Consider the following 22,625-nt stretch of genomic DNA (forward strand, 5'->3'; position numbering starts at 1 on the left):
TTGTATCAGTTTTCAGGTGTACCTGCAGAAGTCCTAACTTGCTGGTAGAAGTCCACTCAGAGAGCAGCTGGGCATTGTTCCTGTAGTTCCTGTACTTAAGCATCTGCCTGAGCTGCTGGAATTGATCCCTTCAGCTCCAGAATCTGTGCTCTGCTCTTTAATACTTAACATAATGGGTTAAATTTAAATACCATAATAATATAATGGGTTAAGTTCTAATGAATCTTACTTTTTATCTGTTGGTACCTTTTACTGTATGCTGACTTTTCTTTTTGTGAATGTCCAGTGTATAAAACAAAGGTCAGCTTTTCAACCGTGAAGCGCACAGTCCTGTAGTCAGCTCTGAAATCAAGCTATAGAACAGACGGGACAACAGAGCATCTCCTTATAGCCTTCTGCATCCACGTCTTTCCCAATACCTAATTCTGGTACCCAACAATCTGTTTTCTTTCTCTAGTTTTACCTGTTCGAGACTGCCAGATAAATGGAGTTATACTGTGGTCACTCTTTTGGTTACCCCTGCTTTTAAGACTCCCCTGCACTGTATCAGTAGTTCACCCCCTTTTGTTACTGAGAAGGATTCCACAGTGTGGATGTTCTGTACAAATGTACCAATCTGAAGCATGGATAGGTTATTTCAGGTATGTAAAAATTGTGCATAATTACGTATAAGTACTTATGAATAAAGTTTCTACGAAGGCACAGAAGTTTTTATATAAACAATCTCTTCTTCATTTCACTTTTGTAAATACTTAGGACTGGGATTTCCAGATCATTGTTAGGTCAGAATATGTTTAACTTCAAAAGAGGCTTTCTGGTATTACTATTGTACCACCCCACCAGAAAATGACCCTTTATTTTTAAATTGTGGTCATTATTATAGGTGTGTAGTGACAGTTTCATGTGCATATTTTTATTTTCTGCCTAATGATTTTGAAAATTTTTGTTTCATTTGTTTATTGGTCTGACACACATTTTTCATGTCTTAGCTGTTCTAGTATTTTGAATCATTTGGGTATATCTTTTAAACTTTTTATTTGTATTTACCTTTCTATTGACAATACATAAATTATAATATATTTTGATTATGGTTTCCCCTCCCTCATCTCCTCCCAGATCTACCTCACTTCCCCATCCACCCAAATCTACACCATTTTTTTCTCTCTTTCATTAGGATACAAATAAGATTCTAAAAAAATATATATATAATAAGATAAAATTAGATAAAATAAAAACAAACCAGAATAGGACAAAACAGACAAACAGAAGAAAAAGAGCAAAAGAAAAAGCTGAAGAAACACACCTAGACACAGAGACGCACATGTTCACACACAGAGAAATTTCATTCGGCTGTCTCTTAGGTGCATAGGATTTCCCATTACTCATCATAGCTTTACTTGAAGTTTCTTCAAATCACAGTTGTTGACCAATAATATCTGAAAACTCCACAAATCTTTTTAAAATACACTTCCGTCTTAGGCATGATGGATTGTAGCCTTTCAGGGACCCAGGTGTCTGCTGTAGGATGTCTTCCTATGTGTTGTGAATATATGCTGCTCTCATTGGTTGATAAATAAAGCTGTTTGGCCAGTGTTGAGGCAGAATAAGGTTAGGTGGTGCATTCAAACTGAAGACAGAGATGAAGAAGGGTGAAAGGAGGCAGAAGCTGTGAGCCACCAGGAGAAGCAAGATGTGAGAGAACAGGTAACGCCGTGTGGTCTTGGTTGGTGATGGAGGAGACTGACTGAGGCAACAGAAGTGGCATGGGACAGACCACCAGCCTTCTAGGACCCTAGGATGGATTTGCCTGTCCTGTGTAGTGAGTTGTTCTCCCCCCAAATAATTTCTAAATAAATAGTTCCTTTATCAATAATTTTCTGCAGTAAGTGTCTACACTGACAAACAAGCTTTCCAAATGGTTTGTGTTTCTACTATTTTAAATTATTTTTTGAGAATTTCATACATGAGGACTGATTTCCATTACTTCTACCCCCACAACTCCCTTTCAAACTCATAACCTCTTCTTTCACTATTGCTGCATCTTGCTGGGTCCATTTATTGTCCTTTGTGTGGTTAGAACGGACGGCTTGGGGTTGGAGAACCTCTGGACTTATCTCATCTTGGAGAAGACTGATTCTCCTCTCAGCAGCCATTCATTGCCTGTAGGTCTTCATGGAGGGGAGAGGAACTTGTGAGATGTCCCTTGTTCATGCTGGCATGTCAACTGGTGTTACCATTCATTGTGCAAGTCTTGTTTAGGTGACCGGGTTGTTGAGATGGCATGGTGCAGCTCCCCGTCAAATACAGAAATCACTCTCTTACAGCAGATGTCCTGGTGTTCTGGTTCATGCAGTCTCTTCACTTCTCCTTTTGTGATGCTCCCTGAGCCTTAAGTGTAGAGCTTGTGCTGCAGACATGGCCAGTGGGTCTCTGCACCTTGCCCAGTTGTGGATTCTTGTAATGGTCTGTCTGCTTCGTTAGGGGGTGTGTGCTTAACACCTACTTTTCAAAAGGGATGTGCAGCTCAAAATATGTCATACTATAAATCTCACTCTTGTTCTTTCTGTAGAACATTTACCAGATGACATTCATGCTGGACTGAAGAAAGGTAACCTTAAAGGCGAAAGGAAGGCATGTATGAGAACACACACACACACACACACACACACACACACACACACACACACACACTATACTGAGTATTAAATTGCTCTCAATCATGGTCACTGAATAAAGGGGAAGGAGTGGGTATGTTAGCCTTGATTGACCAGTGCTGGCAACTGGAGTCACCCCAGCTTAGACTGACCTCTCTGACTACAAATGCACTGTCATAGTTGTCCTAAGTCCTGTCAGCCCTTAAGAATCACCTGAGGAGATTTTGAAAATTGCTGTGGTTTGAGTCATTCTTAGACCAGTTGGGTCAGAAGCTCGTGAGCAAGACCCAGTGGACATTGCCCTTTAAGACCTTCCCATGATTCTCCTGTGCAGCCAGGCTTGAGGAGCCTTTGCAGGCAGCTTTTCTATTCCATTTGACATTTTGATGTGTGTGAGCAGTGTCCTGCATTCTGCCCTTACAGAGCTCAGAGGCAGTACAAATCACCGCACACACTCTTCCTCCTCGTCCAATGTTTGTTTTTCAACAGTTTCCAGGCTGTATTTGCCTCCCACCCCCAACTCCATTCTCTGCAGAACTTCCTGAAATATGCAAATGCCAGCATCTTTATCCTTTAGCCCCTGTGGGTGTAGATTTGCATGTGGTGTCTCTGGAGATTCTAGAAACTTCTGAGGTATCTGAAGGAGTTGTAAGATGCCCCTCAGAGGACTGTTTCCAAGAACAGACAGACATTCAGAACTTAAGATCAGTGCATTGGGGATTTGCCATGTATTTTCAGGTAGGTTATTATATATTTTCTTCATAACTTCATGATCTATACCGAGGGACCATTATTAGGTCTGTTTTTTCACCTATGAGGAAACTATAGTCTAAGAATTTCTTGACCCCAATTCCTAGAGCTAGAAACATATGGCTTAGGTCTTCTAAATTCTATTCTTCAATCCTTTCTATCACTTTATCAAACACTGCAGTAGTTTTTTTTAAATAACAGTTGAAATTTGTAATTAAAATATTTATAAAGTCATCAACATACATAACTAATTTAAACTATGGATTTCTGTGTGTTTTGCAAAGTATGTCCACAGGGCTCTGGGACTAAATAGTAGAACCGATTGTGGTTCTGGGACTAGTAGCATGATTATCACCAGGGAGCTTGTTAAGGAAGGAGACTCTCTGGCCTCACTCAATCCCACTGCCTCAGATACTCTACAAGTAGAATGTTGCAAAGTGTATTTTAAGAAGCCCCCCAGAAGGTCTGATGCATTTTGAAGTGAGAGTCTCATACTGTACCCAAATTCCAGGATCCACACTGTCTGGGAGAATATAACAGTGCAGAAGCCTACCTGGTCCAGCGTGGTCATCGTGACTCCAGAGCTCAGGCTTACTACTCACCATTGGACCACATCTTAGAAGGAACCCAAAACATTTCCTCTTAGAACATTGAAGTTTATTGGACTGAAAAATATTCAAACACAGAGAACCTTTCTGGTTTTCTTACTTCTTCCTAATGACAGGACATTAATCATTCTTTACAGACAATAGTTTTATCAGCTCAGAGTCAGATGCCAGCGGGAACTGCAGACAAGCCTTGCTTTATTGAATTCTTCCATGTATTTGATCTCCACAGTTTCCCTGTGTTTAGCCATTCTCTTGTGTCTTGTCTCTATCCTAAGATTTATTACCCTTTGTTTACAACATATAAAAGCATCTTGCTTTGGACATTTTTCCAGACTTCACAGTCTTGTGGAAATTTCCCACAGACATATAAACTTAGTAAAACTTGAATGTCTCATCTCTTGTTAATCTGACTCCCTTGGATATCTCCTTTACATTCCTAGTGACTTGGGATGCTTTGAAGAGATGTAGACAAAGAACATTCAAAACACTATGTAAGTCTTTTTAATGGCTCTTCTTCCTCTTCCTTCTTTTTCTATATTTCTTATTTGTCAATAGCTTTATGGAGAACTAATTCATATACTGTCTCTTAAGGTATATCATTCAATTGATGTTAGCATATAGTCAAAGAGTTTTATAGCTATCTTGACAATCACTTGGAGGCCATTTTAACCATTTATCAAGAAAATCTGAACGCGTTGGTGATCACTATTTCTCCTCAACCTTTCAGCCTATGGCAACAGATAATCTCCTCCTATTTCTACGAATTTTTCTATTCTAGAAATTTCAGTAGAATCATTCAAATGTGTTTTTTTTTCCATGACTGAGTTTTTTCACCTGTTATGTTTTGAAGGTTCATCTAAGTTATGGGATGTATTTGTACTTCCTTCCTTATTTTACTGTGTGGATATATGAGTTCTGTTTATCCATTCACAAGGGTGACAGACATCCAGTTGTTTCTATTTCTTCACTCTTATGCTGGGCTAATGGTAACTCCATGTTTAACCTGATGAGGAACTACCAGAAAGTCCTCCAGAGCAGCTGCATTATTTTATATTCCTAACAGCAATAGATGATAGTTCCAATTTTTCTCCATATCCTCGCCAGCACTTGACATTGCCTGAGTTATAGAAGCTGTGGGAACGCACAGGCACCTGGAACGTGAGTTCACTCTACTCTGGCAGCTGCTTTTTGAAGGACCCATTGCTTTTCTGTCATAGGACTCATCATTTGAGCATTTGTACTTCATCCCAACAGCTACCAGTGAGGGGCAAAGTGTACGTAGTGGAGGCAATATGAGAATAGTGAGAGCTGATACCAAGAAAAGAGAGGTGAAGAGATGAAGAATAAGGTAGACTGACTAGGTACTTGATACCTGCTTCCCATGTGATAGACCAATTATTCTTCCAACAGTTAACCATTTTGCAGCTGAGAAAAACAAAGTTAAAAAAAAAAAGTCAATGCTAACTTGCCACCAATTTTACAGGTAGAACATTGCACAAAGAGACTTGAATTAATTAGTTTGGTTCTCTCTTAGTGAAGAGCTTAAATTACCCCAGGTGCCTAACAGTCACAATAGGACCCCAGGGCACTGCACACATCCTGAAAAGAGCAGGAGTCCTAGACTGTCAGAGCTGGAGCCCTGTGAGAAAGCTTAATAACCTTGCATCAGGTTTTCTCCACTTCAGTGCTACTGATACTTTAGACCAGACGATTCCCTGCTGTAGAGCTGGTCCAGCATGTTGTGGGACATTGAGCCTCATGCCTGGCCTCTATCATTAAGATTTCCAGAGCATTTCTATTGCCCCCATTGTAACAACCAGAACTGCCTCCAAACAGTGAGAAAGCTCTCTTGGGACTTAAAATCATGTCTGGTTGAGGATCACTGAGTTAGAGCTAACCTATAACCTTGCTTTTCTGATTTGTAAAATGGGGAATAATAATAGTATTTGCCTCTCACCACAAGACTGTTCTGAGATGGGACCACCACAGAAAAGCACAAGCAATCAAAATGTGAAGTTGTGGAGCCCAGTCCCTGTGGGTACATCTACCCAACATTCTGCTGAAAAGGTGTCAGAAAGACTGTAAGAGACAGAGAACTGGGAGTTTGCTGTGATATTGTGTCTCCTGGGAATGTCAGACGTGACACAGGTAAAATCTCACCAGTGTGACTGTCCAATTGTGAGATGAACAAGGACAACAATAGACACGTCAAGTGGATGGAGGCCTTGACCCTGGACAAAGACCAACTAAGAAATGCTGAGAGTGGGGGAAATAGTCTCCCCCTGGGAAGAGCACACATTGTTAATCCAATACCAAGTGGTCAGCCCCAAAACATACATAAAGTCACATTATTCAGACTGAGCAGGTCATATGTAGGAATATGTATATACACATACGTATAGGCATGTAGCAATTTTGAAAAGAAGTGATGAATTTGAAGAGAGCAAGGAAGTGTGTATGAGGGGGTTTGGAGGGAGGAAAGGAAGGGTGAAATAATGTAATGATAGTGCGATCTCAACAGGAAATGAAAAAGATTGCTCTGAGAACCCTAGCAAGCAATAGTCTTGCAAAGACTTTGTGAACTGTATAACTTGATGCAAATGAAAGCTGGCATTATGACCTCAGAGAAATACTAGACACTGGAGTTGAGGACATCATCAAGCAAATCAGGGTAACAAGCAACCCTAGGGCTCTGCAGTGCAGCAAAACATTCTTATGTAGAGAGGTAACTGCAGGGTGAGTGTGATTGTAGAGACATCTGAGAGCGAGCCTTCTAGAGACAGCCACCAAAACAAGGAGCAAGAGCTAAAGGGGAACTGTGACAGAGGGAAATCCAGGAGGCTATGGAGTGGCAGGGAGATGGAGGGGCCATTCTCTTGGAGGAGAGGAAGCAAGACTATCCAGGAATGTTGGAATGAATAGTGCTACTAAGTCTCAAGTTAGTTGAGATGCCCAACGCAGGAAGCTGCCGTGATTGGGTGCTTAATAAGATGTCTGGGATCTGTGGGGATGAATAGAGGACAGAGATGTGTAGATGTGTGGACATCATTGCTTTAGTAAATACAGTGTTTTCAGTGGAACAACAGCGATCAGAATGCCTAGTACAACCTGAAGCTCGTGATGACTGGAGAACATACTGACAGAATGTCCCACAGGGACATCTAGATTCAAAAGTGGGGAGAGCAGGGAGGGATACTATTCAATCAGATAGCACTCATGTGATGTCATTCCATGACAATTTTCCTAATTTAAAGTTATCTTTAAAGTAGTTTAAGCTTAAAAATGTATGAAATAATAAAATTACCTTTCAATAGTGTGTGTGTGTATGTATGTGTGTGTATCACAATCCAGCAGGTACCAGAAAACCAAGAAATATTTATTATTTTCTGATGTTTAAAATGATTCCAGTACATATATGTATTCACAGACACAAAAATCTACCTTTGATTATTTCCATTTTGCCAACTTATAAGCCTAGGCTTTGAGAGGTGCAGTCGTGTCCACAGTTCAAGAACAATGGGTGAAGAGAATTGCACACACAGACCCATGTCCCTAGTCCAAAGTAAGATCTCAAAACACTCTCCCACACTGTTTTGATTATCAATCCCAATGAATTAGACAAGTCTCTCAGAGGATGTGACATTTTGTCACTGGGTAATATCTCCTTTAGGGAGCAAAGGTGGTCTATCTTAGCTTTGGAAGAGGCAATTCATATACTTACCAACTTCTACCTTCTGATCATTCTCTAGATGAGGCGGTGGAGGCCAGGAGTCAGTGGGAGAAGCATTCACCCCAGGGAAGGCCAGTGTTCCCATCATGTCACTGGTTTTGTCTCCTGTCACTGTTCTGTTTGTAGTGTGCTCTGATGACATCTGGCTTACCCTTTAGCTAAGACTCACACTCACGCTCAAGCCCCTTTAACTAAGATGTGTGAGCACTGTCCCCCTGCACTAGACATTCTCTTCCACATCTGTCCAGTAGTTCACTTTACATCAATGGGTTTAAAATACTGTACCGGGTCACCAGAGACTTCATGTCTTTGCCAGCTCTACATTGATCACACTCTCACTCAAAGGAATTGAAGACCACAGACCACCTCACATGCCTGAAGGAGTACCCTAAAGACAGATTACTAGGTCCCTGGTCAGCCCTAGTAAAAAAATCCTCCAGCAGGGGCTGAGGAACCCGCTTTTTTCATGAGTGGCTGTTGGGTATACTAGAGTCTAGGAGCACAGGGTAAGGTATGTTTGCTTCCTGAGACTGTTTCTGCTCTCCTGAGGGCAAGACAGAAGGGGGAATGGCGTCTCTGCCAGTGTCCCTGCTGTGGGTCAAAGGACAGACGTTCCCGTGGCTCTCAGGAGCAGGCCACCTGTCTTGTGCTCACACCCACGCAGACAGTGACAGAGCAGAACTGAGAACTGTGGCAGAGGCAGTGGCTGAGCCTGCCTCCTGTCTGTCAGCAGCCTGGAGCTCAGCACACTGCACATTAATGAGGCCTATTTTCTACCCCAGCTTCTCTAAATGCTGCAATATTAGCACCTACCAAAATAATTTAACTCTCCATCAGGACGCTGCCTTCACCTAAGCCTAAGCAAGAAAGACATTTCTACTGCTTTGCCATAGAAATTTCAACACTCCCCCCATCTGTGTGTGTCTACATGTACATATGCACTCACACACACACATGCCTATACTTAACTTTTATCCTGAAAACTGAAGGACACAATCCATGTGAAGTGCTTAGAACAAAGCCAGCCACAGAAACAGAAATGAAAAATCCATCTCTTCTTTGCTTTCTAGATTTATTCCCTTTCCTGGCCTGTGCCTGGGGAGGCTTTTATGGGCTGTCTTTTGTGCTCTGCTGTCTTCTGGCTCCTGGGTGGGCTTCCTCCATCCGAAGCTTAGTCAAATGGAAGCACAGGAGACTGGGAGTCCCACTGTGATTCTCCTAGCTCTCTTTGTACTGAGTCCTGCCTGGCAGTGACTAGGAATCTCTTCTTGCAGCTTTGGATGTGGTTGACAGGCTTACCCTCCAAGAGGAGTGCTTCTGCCCAGTTCCCAGACCCCTGCTTTCTCACCCTGATACATAAGGACTAGAGGAGTGCATACGGTTATAGATGACTTTGTGGTGTTTACCTTAAAATTCAGTTTTTGGAGTATCTGTTCAAATCCAAACTGTTGTAATCCCCCCACACACACCCAAGAAGCTGAAGGTAAAATGTTTTCCTGAAAATACACAGAAAATCCACATGATTCATCCCTGCCTCGGTTACCGTTCGATTGCTGTGAGGAGACACTGTGATCAAGGATAGCTATAAATGAAGGCTGTGATTGGGGGCTTGCTTTTCAGAGTGAGTCCATGACCATCATGGCAGGAAGTGTGTACAGCAGGCAGGCAGGTGCAGTGCTGGAGCAGCTGAGAGTTTATAGCACTTATCTACAAGTTGTAGGCAGAGGTGGGGGGCGGGGGAGGCTGGTCCTAGAGTGGGCTTTCAAAACCTCAGAGCCCAGCCCAGTGAAACATCGCCTCCAATAAGGCCACACTTCCTAATCCTTCCCCAAACAGTCCACCGACTTTGGATACTTTGGATCAAGCATTAAAACATCTGAGCCTCTGGGTCCGTTCTCATTCAAACTACCACAGTCCTGATGCTTTTGGTCAGGCTTCCCCACTAGGCCATGCTTCCTTGGGCCGGGAGATCTTTCTGAACGAAACCCACGGTGCCGACCTGCTTGCTTGTGTTAGTGTATCTGGCTGTTTTGTACACTTTCATAATTCCTTTATTGAATGTCATCCCCATATTCTTCAAGAAACATGTCACCCCAACTTTATAAATGAGACCATTGATGCTTAAGGGAAATCTGTTCAAGGTCATCTAGCTGGTGGACAGAGTCTGTTTTGAAGTATTTTAGGACACAAAGCTTGGGTTCTCAAACTGAATAATCTCTTAGGGTTACAAAGGGATCATTCTAGAAACTCACTTTGTATCTTCCCAGTCCCCTGTCAAAGACTCCTGCAGGACCTGGAGAATGAGAGCTATGAACTTTTCTGTTCTCTGCCTGGATTTCTGTTCCTTCTCTGTCCCCAAAACATTCTCCAGCTCCAGCTTTAGATTTGTTCTCAGGGAAGTTTTCCTCACTTACTTGATTCAGAAAACCCACCCCTCCCACTCTGTACAAACCTCCTCAGAGCTTTTTATCATAATTGCAATTCTCTACTTATTTGTTAAATCATGTGATAACACCTGACACCTCACCCTAGACTACAAGTTCTATGGAGGTCAATACTGTGTCTTTCAGGCTAGCGTACTGTTCCTAGTACTCTGTTGACATTCAATAAATATCAGTTGTCCACAGGCCTGTGAGGTCAGTGAGCACTCTATACCTTTAGGAGCAAGGGATGGATTCTATATGATGCCTACTAAGATGTGAAATTCAGAATAGGAAACAACTCTAAGTACAGATTTTCTGACTTATAATTCATTAACAAGTGACTCAAAATATCTGAGCAGATACTGAGCTAGACAGTACACCACTTGAAAGAGGGGTGTGTGCTTGTTATGTGCACAACTATATTCCCAGAACTTAGTTCATAGATTAGCACACTGATGGTAGATGCCAGATCAATGTCTTCTTGCATGGATGAGTTGATAGGCCAATATAAGTGAAGGAAAGGCACTCCCTTCTCTTTCCTCAATCTATATCTACCTCCCCTCCAAAATGATTTTAGGAGTCACTGAAGCAAGGCTTGATATAATGTGGCCTTCTGGCTAATAACATTACAGAAAAATCATCATCAACAAGGCACACCATGTGGCAATATATCAAAACTGAGATGGCTTCGGGGAAAACATTTCAGTTCATGGCGTGAAGAAGCCAAGCTCAGAGTGTCAGGCCCTGTTGGTTAGAACAGCCAGTGGCTCCATGTAGAGAAAAGTATCAACTGGACAGAAATGCAAACCTTACCTTTCAAAAAGTGTGTGTGTGTGTGTGTATGTGTGTGTGTGTGTGTGTGTGTGTATGTGTGTGTGTGTGTGTGCACATGCATGCACATGTCACAGTATTCATGTAGAAGTCAAGGGACAACTTTCTGGAAGTTTTCTTCCACTGCGGTTCTAAGCATCAAACTCAGGTCATCAGGCTGGCATACAAGCACTTCTACCCACTGGCCAACCTTGCCAGATGTCTCCTTTCTGAAAGTATGAACACAATGACACCATAAACTGGGTCCTGTGAAATGTTCTTTCTCCCTGTACTTACATGTGTCATGTGTATGTGTGTGTGCACACATACCCACAAGTGAGTAAAGGTATGTAACCATAACCCACATAGATGGCTTGTATATCAAAGTGCCTCTTTTGTAAGATGATGATATATCTGATGGCTCATTTCAACCAGACACCCAAAATTAGATGCTTTATAACGCACAATCCTTAACAGCTAATGAGGCACTTTATTCTGATAAGTTCAGAAAACAAATTATAAATATATTCTTAGAATTTTTCATTTAAGAGTTTCTTCTTCTCTTCTGTACAGAAGCACCAGTTATCCTTGCTGTCTCTAGGGTGGGGCATTCTGTGTCTTTAAGTCACTGTAGCCAATAGCACTGATGACTTTATAAGGTCTGGGGCGGTAAGCTTGGATTAAATAGCATCATTTCCAATTTATGTTGATTTAGGAACTCAGAATATGACCTTAATTTAGCATAAAGATCTTTACCAATATGTTTAATTAACAATCTCTGAGGAGATGTCATTGTGGATGTAGGGAGACCCCTAGGTCACTGATCAGCATCCTTATGGAAAGAGAGATGATGCACAGAGACACAGAGGAGAGCATGATGGGGAGACTGAGGCAGAGTTTGGAGAGATGAATCTGTAAACCAAGGAAGCTTCAAAGATTGCCAAGAGCTAGAAATGTCAAGGAAAGAATTTTACCTGGAGTCTTTGGAGGAAGAATGATCCCCATTCACCATGGCATCACACTTATATTCTCCAGAATGGAGAAAAAGAGTAAATTTCTGTTGTTTTAAGCCAAGAAGTTTGTAACAATTTATATGGCAGCCCAAGAAAACTACTTCAGCTTGATACTAGAAGGTTCTACCTTTGTGGAAACACAGTCAGCAGACTAGCCCTTGCCTACCTTCTCAGTCTCAGTCCATTGCCTCTCCTCATCTCCCACATCTTGCTGTGCATAGCTTCAGCTTCCTGAGCTGAGAAATGACACCACATGCCAAAGTGACAGGCAGCAGGCTCCAGAGGAGGAGAGGACCACACTTCAAGGAGAGTAAAGGATGGAGGAAAATGTACGCATGAGCTCTGAAGACACTTTGAAAACCTTCCAGAGAATTCCAGACTTCCAGTGGATGAACCCGCTGAGTGTGACTGTGTGTCTCACCTCCCACCCATTGGGATTCCAACTTCCTAAGAGAATATTAACACTTCAGCTCTTGCCACAGGCTCCGAGTTTAACAGATCTTGGGAGATGACATGACTTGGCCAGGTTAAAATATGTCATCATGTCTCTGTTTTCCCCCTTTGAAAAATGGGGAAATCAACCATTTCTACTTCATACAATTGCTGTGAGAAATTAAATCAGCCATTATATTCAAACCACTCAAAAGGTAGCATGCACATTATAAGTAATAAATAATATTAAATAATGCCAATTTTTTCATGGTCCATAGAAAACTAAGTTTTGATATCAAATGGGGATTTGAATTCCCTCCATTGATTCTTCATCAATCAGGAGCAACCTAATAATTTCATGAATATCTTACTTTAAAAAGATTGGAACAAGAAAGAGAAAGAAGCATTTGAGAAAAGTTATTAGTGAAAAAGGACCAGAAAGAGTTATTTTATTATTTTATAAAAAAATACATTATTGTATTATTTTATATATAGTAAGAGGTATATTATTTTAACAGGTCTTAGTTCAAGGTTCTTTTAGTTAAATTCCAGTGACCATATTGAAAGAGAAAGTAAAAGTTTCTAGTTTTCTTTCTACAAAGTTAAATGGGCGTTTGGCTTAACCCATTGATCAAATCTATCAATAGCAACCAATACCTGAATGTAACACAGGCTGATATTTGCAGAGCTGTGTGCTGTACACCATACTGTCTTCTTCCTGCTGCTCATGATCACATCCAGACTTCATGATGACCCTGTGATCTGTACTTTCAGAAATGAGAAAATTGTTTCACAGGAAACGTTCCATAATAGTGCAAGATCATACTGGAATGGAGCCCCTGGAATTTGAACACAGGATTTTGACTTCAGATTTCACCATCTCATTCTTCTCAATAGCGCGAGGCTGTGTGGGATGAGAACTAAAACTGTACACTTACAATGATATGGAGGTGCAGCAGTAGAGTACACATGCATATTTCCCCATAGAGGTAAACTACTGTCTCTCAGCACTTGGGCACCCTGCAAGCGAGACCGTGTCTTCATGAAAGTAGGGGTCCCATACTCTTCTGTTGCCTTCTGCACCGACTTTACCTCTTAATTAGGAGCTACTCAAATGCTGTCACATACAAAATAGGCCCATGAGTCATTACAAGTGGTTTTTAGGAAGCATGTGATTTTAGACTTTTGTATGTAAGGTTTCACTGCTGTAAACCAGACATGGCAGTCTGATAGTAAGGTCCATGAACACCAGAACTCCTGTCGTCTTGCTCGCCTGCAAAGCCAGAGCCTTCTATCAACAACAGATGCATCCCTTGCTTAGGTCTAAGCCATCCTTTGATGCAGGTACACCCCTCTCCGGGTCTCAGAACAGTAAGTTGGGTTATATGTGGCATCTTGTGTTGGGAGGAGCAGTAGAGTTCTTGTCCAACAAGAGCTAACGTGGTTAATCAGAAAGGAACCAAGAACTAAAGCAGTCACAGATGCCCTCAATCCCCTGGGATAGAAGATGTTATGTAAGCATTAATGATTACCGCATTTGGGCAGAATTGCTAATGTGGAAGAGAATTTAGGGGCTGCAATGGAGAGTTGGGAATGGCTACAATGCCTTTGCTGGCTTCGCTTTATTACAGGCATTGTCTTAGTGCTTTGGATCAGTTTGCTAAATACCTGTCACACTGATGAATAGTGTGATGGACAGGAACTTTCCTTCTAGAAAGCATATTCTTAAGGTGTGTCAATGAGGTGGGTTATAACATGTGAAAGTACCTTGTGTGTTCAGGAAAGAGCTCCTATCTCTCTTTTGTTCTAATTCTCTGAGTAGGGTGGACTGCATAACCTGAATGCTTAGCTGTCACTGATATCTAGAGTGATTTAAACAATCACCCCAGAAAGGCTTGTAAGAAACCCTGGGTAAGTCACCAAACGTCCCTGGGCTTGTTTTCTCATTTGTTAAATAGGGGGACTATAGGAGACCAGAGGCTCTTTACAACTTTAACATTCACTAATTCTAGATTTAAAACATGTTCCTAAAAACAAAAACAAAAACAAAACAAAACAGTTTTCTTTAATAACGACAAAGCTTTTGTTTCTGAAATTGTGTGTGTGTGTGTGTGTGTGTGTGTGTGTGTGTGTGTTATACATGTATAGTATATGAACACATGTGTGTACCAGTGTGAAGAGACCAAGGAGAATGCCAGGTGTCCTACTCTGTTACTCTCTATCCCTTTGAGACAGTGTCTCTATTCCTTTGAGACATTGTCTCTATTCCTTTAGGACAGTGTTTCTATTCCTTTGAGACAGTGTCTCTATTCCTTTAGGACAGTGTCTCTATTCCTTTGAGACTGTTTCTCACTATACCTAGAACTAGGCTGTCAGCCATCAAGCACAGCAGCCCTCCTGTCCCTACCTTCCACAGCACTGAGGTTATAGATGTGAGCAAAGGTGATCCCAGATTTTCATTTAGGTTCCGGGGATACAAATTCAGGTCCTCATGCTTGCAAAGCAAGTACTCTTTCCTTCTGAACTGCCTTACCAGGCCTCTGTCTCTGAAACTTTGAAGTGACATCAGCCATTGGTTATGAAAAAAGGATAAGCTATTGAGAAATGTCAAGAGATGTCCTCTCTGAGTCTAAGAAGGGATTCAGCCACAAGGATTACTTTTAGGAATGTAAAACCTACACTCATTCTTCATCCCTGACTTGGTGCTTGATCTTTTTATGGCACAGAAAATTCTTACTGTCCTCATCCTAACTGATGTGCAGGTTTCAGCTTAGATGCACAGCCCACTCCCCAGGTGACCTTGCTGATACCCCAGCAATATTATCCGTTTGCACATTCTTGTTTCAGCTGTCCCTGTTAAACCACTTCCAAAGCCTTCCTGTGCTGTTCTGGTTCTTTTCTAGGAGCATACACTAGACTGAAATTGCCCTAGAAGTAGACATGTTGGTATTCATCCTTATGCCCACTCTCAGCACTCTATCTGCTTTCTAATGGATGTATTCATTGTTGCTGTTGTAGAACTCAAGTCCCAAGCAGTCTTTCAGCCATCCACATGTTTACATTACCTCTCAGGAACATCTTGACATTCATGGCTGTCAGCTGGTTCTTCGGGTGCACGTTGTTATAGAAAGATGCTCTATAAATTATAGCAGGACTGGGCTACTTGGCAGATAGTTGAGGATCACACTATGAGCAGCAGAGGACCAGATTTTTTTCAGTTTTCTATAATTTAGGATGAAGTACAGTTTGTAATGTTTCCCCAAGAATCATTTCATTAGAATCATGGAATTCTTTCCTGCTTCCTTTGTTGGGCCCAATACTCTGCTAAAAAGTAGGGTTGAAGGGGCCAATATAGTCAAGAAGTGTTGTTTTTTGACCCTGATAATCAATAGTTATTATTTTAGGGCTGTTTCTTTGTCATTCTCTCAAGCAGCATCCTGTAAAGACCCCAGCTGTGGCAGGATATTTCCTGAAATGGTCCTAGTATCCTTCATGAGAGGATGACAAAGATTCTTTTAAAAAAATTATTTAAGACAAATCCAATATATTCTCTCTAAACCCCTCAAGAACTAATCCTTAAATTCAAACTCTGAGGCTAGATACTAATGCACAAATTTTGATTTTAAATCCTTTAAAGTAATCATCTAGACAAGACTAAGGTCACATTTGAATATAATGGATTTTGTTATTATTAAGCTCTGTGAATACTAATCAATAATTTTTATTCATTCTTTGGCCCCTTAAATATTCTCTGATTTTGTCAAATGTTCTTCATCCTTCAAATATTTATTGAATATTTTTATTAATCATTTGAGAATTCCAGTGTATTTTGATCCCTCCCCATGTCTTACTTGGGGTTTCTATTGCTGTAAAGAGATACTATAACCACAACAACTCTTATAAGGGAAAACATTTAATTAGGGCTAGCTTACAGTTTCAGAGGTATAGTCCATTCTCTTCATGGTGGGACTTGGAAATGTGCAGGCAGACATGGTGCTGGAGAAGGAGCTGAGAGTTCTACATTGATCCACAGGCACAGGAAGCAACTATGCCACTGGGCATAACTTGAGCATAAGAGACTTCAAAGCCCACCCCCACAGTGATACACTTCTTCCAACAAGGTCATACCTACTCCAACAAAGCCACACCTCCTAATAGTGTCACTTCCTTTGGGGACCATTTTCTTTCAAACAACAACATCCCATTTATACTCATCCAACTTGATTTCTTTCTCCTTTTTCCCCCCATAGAATCCAGCATGGGGGTCATTCAATGTTGCATGGTTGACCTGCCAGGAGTCAAATAATTAAAACCAACTCTCTATTGGCCAAAGGGGTCCTGTGAAACTCCATAAACAGCACAGACTATTGCCAAGATTATTGGTTACTCTCTGAAACCTACAGTAAGGCCCTATTGCTGAAGACAACACTTACTTATGTCACCAAATAAGTAGAAGTTGAGCTGGTGTCTGGCTAGAGGTTTTACCTCTACTGACTAGGTTCATGTTGCAGGGATGTACTTCACACACTAGCAGAGGAGAATCATCAATATTACCCACCTGTGACTCATAAGAATGACTTGTCTGCAAGATATACTGGTGCAATATTGATACAGAAGTTATGGGAATAACCTACCACATTTTAAAATTGGATTTAAGGCCCACATCTTGAGATTGAACCCATAACTGAAACTGCTAAAGTGGCCAAGAACCTAAGACCGGAGAGCTCATGGGCCTAGGGGAAAGCCTAATACTATTATTCTAGTGAAGGAGCATAGCAATAAAATGACTCCTAATGGCATACTGCTGTACCCATAGATCCCCCCACATCAGAGAAGCTTCTTCTTGAAGTAGATGTGAATTAACACAGAGATCCAGAAGTAGGCAATGTGCAGAGAGTGAGAGACTTTGGAACACTTAGTCCTAAATAAGGTATCTTCATTAAACCCCTCCCCTAGAGACTTAGGGATCTACGCAGAAGAGGGGTCAGAAACATTCTAAGAGTCAGAGGTGATGGATAACTCCAAGAAAGCAGTGTCTTCCAGACACACAGAACTGATGTGAGTTCACATATGAACTCACAGAGACTGTGGCAGCCCTCACAAGACCTGCACAGGTTCAAGACAGGTGGGGTTCAAGCACTGAGAGAAGGAAGCAGACATAGAGTTCTATCCCTAGCCAAGAAGCTATTTGCAGTTGATACCTGCTGGTCACTGGGTATATGAACCACACTACAGGGAAGGCCCCATGGCCAGGAGTAGTTGGCCAACACAAAATGAACTCTGTGGTTTGTTTGATTTTTGTGGACTTTTTGTTTCATTTTGTTCATTCCTTTTTTGGGGGGGGGGGTTTATTAGTCTTTTGTTTGATTTTTATCTTTGTGTTTTTGTGAGTTACATTTTTTAATTTGTTTTTGAAAGAGAGAGAAAGAACATAAAGATGGGTGCTTAGGGAGGGTAGAAATGGGACTTCCTACTCCCTTGTCTCATCCATGCTAGGATTTTGTTTGGCTTGCAATTGCACAAGTCTTGTGTATACTGTTTTAATTAGTGTAGGTTTGTATGTGCAACTGTCCTGTTGAATCCAGAAAATAGTTTTATTGCAGTTATTCACTGTTTCTGGCTCTTACAATTTTTCCCATGATTATGCCTATGCTTTGATAGCACAGGTATGATTATAGATGTCCTATTTAAGGCTAATCACTCCCACAGTCTCTTACTCTATGTATCCTGACCAGTTTTGGATCACTGCATTAATCATCATCTAGTGCAAAGGCAAGTTTTTCTAGTGAAGATTGAAAGATGAATTCATCTACAAGTATACCAGTCAGTTATCAGGAGTCAGCTTATACTGTGTCCACTTATCAGAATAATAGTAGTATGCTCTGCTCTAGGTCCTAAGACCTGTATAGTCATGGGTTCTGGTAATGGCCTCAAGTATAGGTTCCATCTTGTACAGTGAACCTTAAATCTTATCAATCACTTAGTGGTTGCTCCAATGACACTTGTGTTGATATTGCATCAGTGGGAATATCCTGTTAGGTCAGTCATTATTAGAGTTCACAGAAGTCATAGCTGGGTACAACCGATGAATACTTTTCTCCTGGTAGAACGCAGAGCACTTTCCTGTATTATGAAAGCTAGCAGGAGAGGATGGAACATCTAGGTCCATTCCAGCTTGACTTCTCCATGCTCTGTGACTCAAGGATGTGGTTTCTTCAGCAGTAGGATCTTTCTTGTCAAGTTCTGGAAAGTAATTAAAAACAATAACAATTACCTATAATCTTTAATGAGGGTTTATGTAACCCCACTGGCACAAAACTCCAAAAGAAGTAACTCATTCTTGGCACTGAGAATTTTAATTTTTTTAGACTTAAACTCCTTTTCTGTATGTATATACTTTAAAGAATGTCTACAGCCATAGGTTTACATATGACATTTTCAAAAGATCTTTGGTAGTTTTTTACCTCATAAAGATATGAGCAGTAGTGCTTATTTGGGGGAGCCATGGTGATAATGGTCTAGTTCCATTTCTTTTATTGTCTACTTACAGTCCAGCTGCTGAGACTCCTGCTGACACCAGAAAGACGTTTTGAGGAGTGGATCTAGGAATATTTTCATTTCCTTTATTCTGTCCCCCACCCCCTTGATTTATAGTCTGGTCCTGCTTAGGAAAAGGAAGGAAGTGATAGTATAACCACAGCTTGAGGACCAGGAATTCTTTGATCAGTTCGGGGAACCTCCTTTCTCTCTACACTGAACTAGAGAGTTTGGAAAGAAATCATTGGGACTTCACATCAAATCCTCATTTTCAGTGTTATTTGACGTCTCAAGCAACCTGAATCTCAATTGTAAAAAGTGAGACATTAATATCTAGTCCTGACAATTATTGAGATTGAATATGATTGTATCTGAAGGGTTCAGGCACTCTCTGACACCTGGTAACCACTCCCCATTGCAAAGCACCCCTGTTGTTTCCTAGACTCCATAGTCTGACCTTCTAAGTCTATTTCCTCCATTCATTCAGAAAACATGAAAGCCTAGCTTAGAAATCCTCCATCTCTGCCTCTTAGAAACCTACTCAGATAAGCAGGTGTGTGGCACAGTGAGGAGAAGAGCAATTCTGGAGTTGGAAGAACTGTCTTAGGTGCTGGAATTATTTGAACTCTTAAATTAGTGTTTACTTTGTTGTAAAGTTTTGATAATAACAGTGTCTGTTTTATAGGATGATTGTGAGCATAAAATGGAAAAATGCACATGAAAATGCTGAACACATGAATAATGATGATTTGAATTGCCTGTGTTAGGTAATAAGAGCTTCCCTCAGATGCATCATCCTCTCTGGAGATCCTCCCAATCACTCCAAATGCTGTTGCTGTCTAGGATGCCAAGAACATTGTCTCTGGGTATTTTCTCTTCAAAACAAGTATCTTGCTACTATGTGTTAAGATCAGTCCTCTATATAAAACTCCCCCAAAACACTGCTTGTTTCAGCTACAAGTTCCTTATATAGAAAAAAAAACCAAAAAAACAAAAAAACTCAAATGTATGGTTGAGTTGAATGGAATTGAATGATTAAAGCAGAAAACTCATTTTGAAAATTATAGTCACTAGAAAGAAAGATGCAATGTCCCCTAAATAGCACCTTAAGCATCAAGAAGCAAACCAGCTTTGACAGTCACCCTGGAATGGGTGGCCAAGAAACGAGAGTTGAGTGAGACGAGAATGAATCATACATGTAAAACTTCCACTTCCAATGAACATAAGTAGAAAAGTGTGTGTGCTGACATAAAATGACTAAGTCAACTTCCAGAGTCAATAACGTTAAACAAGCTGCTAAAAGAGCATGAATATAGATGAATTTGCCAGTTTTTCCTGGGTTTGCTAGAACAAAGGAATCAAGATCACTCAAGGGCTGACAGTTAACCTTTCAAACTCAATCTCACTTACTCTCCTGTAGCTGAAAGCAAAACAATAGGCATGGTGTGCCTATAAAGTAAATATTCATCAGTGAATCATTCACGAGTGATTGTGATGGACTCACTACCATCTGTATTTATATGTATGGCCAAGTATCCCATTGTCAGGCTGGGAGAAGGATGGGAATGGCCTCCTAGGAGAAGAAGATGGAATTTAAATTTCTGTGTGTTTCCTCTCACACCAGTTCTTGTTTACCTGTGAATTTTTTGTTGTTACACAAGATGCTGATATACCAGTGTCTCACATCTGGAAGACCCACTGGCTGAAAACTGTAGTTTGAAGTTCTAGAAACTAGGGCTAGATATGGAAGAGGACTTTTCCATGGAATAATATGATAGTGATTCCTCAACACCAAGGTTTCATAGAAGGAGACCGAACACTTGTCATGGGTACCATGTCTGTGAACAGGACGAAGTGGGAGAAAAGGAGAGAGGAAGGCAGGGTTTGCTCCAGCACACACACAGCACCAATCCTGAGAAAATGCATTTTACCATCACAATACCAAACTTTCCTCAGTATTAAAGAACCAATTATAATTTGTAGCCAAAGAAACACGTCAAAAGACTAAATTTAGGGACTGGGAAGATGGCTCTGTGGTGAAAAGAGCAGCTTGCTGGCTGCTCTTCCAGAGGATCTGAGTTCAATTCCCAGAACCCACATGGCAGCTCACATCCATTCTGTAACTCCAGATCCAAGGGATCCTACAGTGGTCACCAGGCATGCACTTTTATGCACAAAGCATTCACACACATACAATAAATTAACTATTTTTTTTTTTACAAAGCTTAAAAAGACTGCTTTTCTTCCTGAAAGGCAAGGGAAGGGGTACTGTCAAGGGTACTTCTAATTCTTGCTTTCTTGAAAGGCCATGGACTTCTGTCTATGTTTGGGCTAGCCTGATGTTCATATATAAGGTTAGGCAAGTTGCTTAGGCATTCAAACTTGACAGGTTAATGTTGGGAAGGTTCTACACTGGAAAAATGGGGTGGTTGATGGGACCCTAGGTTGGTAGTTGCAATGTTAGGAAAAAGGGAGGTGGGTAGGTGTGTGTGTGTGTGTGTGTGTGTGTGTGTGTGTGTGTGTGTGTGTAATATGCACATTGTTTTAAAAGGGTGCAATAGCCCAAGTCCAGTGGAATCTCACCTAATCTTTTCCTCTGCTTGCTGTCTCACCCTGCGATCATCCAGAGGTGGTGGATCCCTACTCTAAAGCATTCTTTCATAATATTTGATGACTGCGAATTCATGCCAAGAGGTGGTAAGACAAAAAGACTCAGGCATCTTACCTCAAAGAGATCAGCTTTGAATTCAAGGCTCCAGAAAGAGCATAGGAATAAAAGATGAAAGAAATATGAGCTTTTGAATTTTAATAAATGCAGTATTATAAAATTTCAATCAGATGAATTAAAACCAACAACCATAGGTCCCTTTCTCTGTACTTATACATATTTTTTCCTAATGAATCCCATTTTTGACTTGCATTATGATTTCAAAGCATTTTTTCTTAGGAGAGAGATTGTGACCACAGACTGAATATACAAAAAAATAATCACATTTCCACGAGGACTGGCATTCACGTGTGAAGCCTCATGGCCTAACTTGACCACCCTGATATGTCCACTGCTTCAGAATGTCAAGAAAACAAATTCAAGGACTGACCAGGCACTTAACAGATGCAGTGCTGACTCAGTCTGATTCCTCCCTTAAAATGTGATGAGTGGCCTGGAGCCTTTTAAGTATTGTTCCAATGTGTCATGTGTGAGACAGGTTGGGTAGGATGGAGGACAGGGTGCAGGCCATTTTAACAGAAGCATACAATGGAAAGATGACATCACAGGCATACAGTGGCCAAAATCTCCATTTGGTGTGAAAAAGATTAACAGCTTCTGAATTTTTTTTCTTGAAAATTCTTCATGCTCACTGTGCAGAACAATGGCTCATTATGACTTCTGCATATGAGTACATCATGTACTTTGATAATACTCACTATGTAACTTCCCTTGAACTTGGGTATTTGAAATTATCTTGCCTTGGCCTTCTAAATACTGGGATATATGTGTAGACCACCATACTCAAATGCTTAAAAAAAATCTTCAGACTGTATTGTTCAGTTATATATTTTCACAGTCCATGTCAACATCTGGCTCATTGTTCCTTCATATTCTTCTATTTATTTATTCTGTTATTTTTGACAAAAGAAAAGTCAGGGAAGAAGGAGAGATACCATTC

Source organism: Onychomys torridus, chromosome 11, assembly GCF_903995425.1.
Source record: "Onychomys torridus chromosome 11, mOncTor1.1, whole genome shotgun sequence".
NCBI classification, from domain to species: Eukaryota; Metazoa; Chordata; class Mammalia; order Rodentia; family Cricetidae; genus Onychomys; species Onychomys torridus.